We start from the raw sequence: 2,768 nt of genomic DNA on the forward strand, positions 1-2,768 counted from the left end.
ATATAGTTGTTTTAGAGGAGACATTTCTGCATCGTTTAGGAAAATCTCCAGAGAGGTTTATGTTCGAAAATCTGAAATTACGGTAAAAAAACTGAAATTGACAAAATAAGATTAGGGGGGTAGGGCACTAAAAGAAAAATTTGGACCATTTTAAAGAGATTGTGACGGACAACAACTATATAGGTGTTGTAGAGGAGACAATGACGCATCGTTTAAGAAAATATCCAGAGTGGTTTATGTTCGAAAATCTGAACTTACGGTTAAAAAACTGAAATTGTGAAATTGACAAAATGAGATTAGGGGGTATGCATATTTAAGTTAATTTTGGATCATCTTAAAGAGATTGTGACGGGCAACGACTATATAGGTGTTGTAGAGGAGACAATGGCGCATCGTTTAAGAAAATCTCCAGAGTGGTTTATGTTCGAAAATCTGAAGTTACGGTTAAAAAACTGAAATTGTGAAATTGACAAAATGAGGTTAGGGGGGTAGGCCAATTTAAGTTAATTTTGGACCAATTTCAAGAGATTGTGACGGGCAACGACCATATGGATGTTGTAGAGGAGACAATGGCGCATCGTTTAAGAAAATATCCAGAGTGGTTTATGTTCGAAAATCTGAACTTACGGTTAAAAAACTGAAATTGTGAAATTGACAAAATGAGATTAGGGGGTATGCATATTTAAGTTAATTTTGGATCATCTTAAAGAGATTGTGACGGGCAACGACTATATAGGTGTTGTAGAGGAGACAATGGCGCGTCGTTTAAGAAAATCTCCAGAGTGGTTTATGTTCGAAAATCTGAAGTTACGGTTAAAAAACTGAAAATTTTATTGTGAAATTGACAAAATGAGATTAGGGGGGTAGGGCACAAAAGAAAAATTAGGACCATTTTAAAGAGATTGTGACGGACAACGACTATATAGGTGTTGTAGACGAAACAATGGCGCATCGTTTAAGAAAATCTCCAGAGTGGTTTATGTTCGAAAATCTGAAGCTACGGTTAAAAAACTGAAATTGTGAAATTGACAAAATGAGATTAGGGGGGTAGGCCAATTTAAGTTAATTTTGGACCAATTTTAAGAGACTGTGACGGAGAACGACTATATAGGTGTTGTATAGGAGACATTGGCGCATCGTTTAAGAAAATCTCCAGAGTGATTTATGTTCGAAAATCTGAAGTTACGGTTAAAAAACTGAAATTGTAAAATTGACAAAATGAGATAAGGGGGGTAGGCCAATTTCAATTAATTTTGGACCAATTTCAAGAGATTGTGACGGGCAACGACTATATAGGTGTTGTAGAGGAGACAATGGCGCATCGTTTAAGAAAATCTCCAGAGCGGTTTATGTTCGAAAATCTGAAGTTACGATTAAAAAACTGAAACTTTTATTGTGAAATTGACAAAATGAGATTAGGGGGGTAGGGCAATTTAAGTTAATTTTGGACCAATTTTAAGAGATTGTGACGGGCAACGACTATATAGGTGTTGTAGACGAAACAATGGCGCATCGTTTAAGAAAATATCCAGAGTGGTTAATGTTCGAAAATCTGAAGTTACGGTTAAAAAACTGAAATTGTGAAATTGACAAAATGAGATAAGTGGGATAGGCCAATTTAAATTAATTTTGGACCAATTTCAAGAGATTGTGACGGGCAACGACTATAAAGGTGTTGTAGAGGAAACAATGGCGCATCGTTTAAGAAAATCTCCAGAGTGGTTTATGTCGAAAATCTGAAGTTACGGTTAAAAAACTGAAATTGTAAAATTGACAAAATGAGATAAGGGGGGTAGGCCAATTTCAATTAATTTTGGACCAATTTCAAGAGATTGTGACGGGCAACGACTATATAGGTGTTGTAGAGGAGACAATGGCGCATCGTTTAAGAAAATCTCCAGAGCGGTTTATGTTCGAAAATCTGAAGTTACGATTAAAAAACTGAAACTTTTATTGTGAAATTGACAAAATGAGATTAGGGGGGTAGGGCAATTTAAGTTAATTTTGGACCAATTTTAAGAGATTGTGACGGGCAACGACTATATAGGTGTTGTAGACGAAACAATGGCGCATCGTTTAAGAAAATATCCAGAGTGGTTAATGTTCGAAAATCTGAAGTTACGGTTAAAAAACTGAAATTGTGAAATTGACAAAATGAGATAAGTGGGATAGGCCAATTTAAATTAATTTTGGACCAATTTCAAGAGATTGTGACGGGCAACGACTATATAGGTGTTGTAGAGGAGACAATGGCGCATCGTTTAAGAAAATCTCCAGAGTGGTTTATGTCGAAAATCTGAAGTTACGATTAAAAAACTGAAACTTTTATTGTGAAATTGACAAAATGAGATTAGGGGGGTAGGGCAATTTAAGTTAATTTTGGACCAATTTTAAGAGATTGTGACGGGCAACGACTATATAGGTGTTGTAGAGGAAACAATGGCGCATCGTTTAAGAAAATATCCAGAGTGGTTTATGTTCGAAAATCTGAAGTTACGGTTAAAAAACTGAAATTGTGAAATTGAGAAAATGAGATAAGTGGGGTCGGCCAATTTAAATTAATTTTGGACCAATTTCAAGAGATTGTGACGGGCAACGACTATATATGTATTGTAGAAGAGACAATGGCGCATTGTTTAAGAAAATCTCCAGAGTGGTTTATGTTCGAAAATCTGAAGTTACGATTAAAAAACTGAAACTTTTATTGTGAAATTGACAAAATGAGATTAGGGGGTAGGGCAATTTAAGTTAATTTTGGACCAATTTCA

At 35.4% G+C, this 2,768-nt stretch overlaps 1 long non-coding RNA gene across 1 annotated transcript; it reads left to right on the forward strand.

The window, feature by feature from the left end:
* Window positions 1-1,233: 1,233 nt before the first annotated feature.
* Window positions 1,234-2,536, forward strand: LOC127736078 (uncharacterized). Its single transcript, XR_007998793.1, has 3 exons — window positions 1,234-1,487; window positions 1,857-2,047; window positions 2,233-2,536. It is a non-coding gene; the product is annotated as an uncharacterized LOC127736078 (long non-coding RNA).
* Window positions 2,537-2,768: the final 232 nt, after the last annotated feature.

This window comes from Mytilus californianus, unplaced genomic scaffold (genome assembly GCF_021869535.1).
Source record: "Mytilus californianus isolate M0D057914Y unplaced genomic scaffold, xbMytCali1.0.p SCAF_3, whole genome shotgun sequence".
Classification (NCBI taxonomy): Eukaryota; Metazoa; Mollusca; class Bivalvia; order Mytilida; family Mytilidae; genus Mytilus; species Mytilus californianus.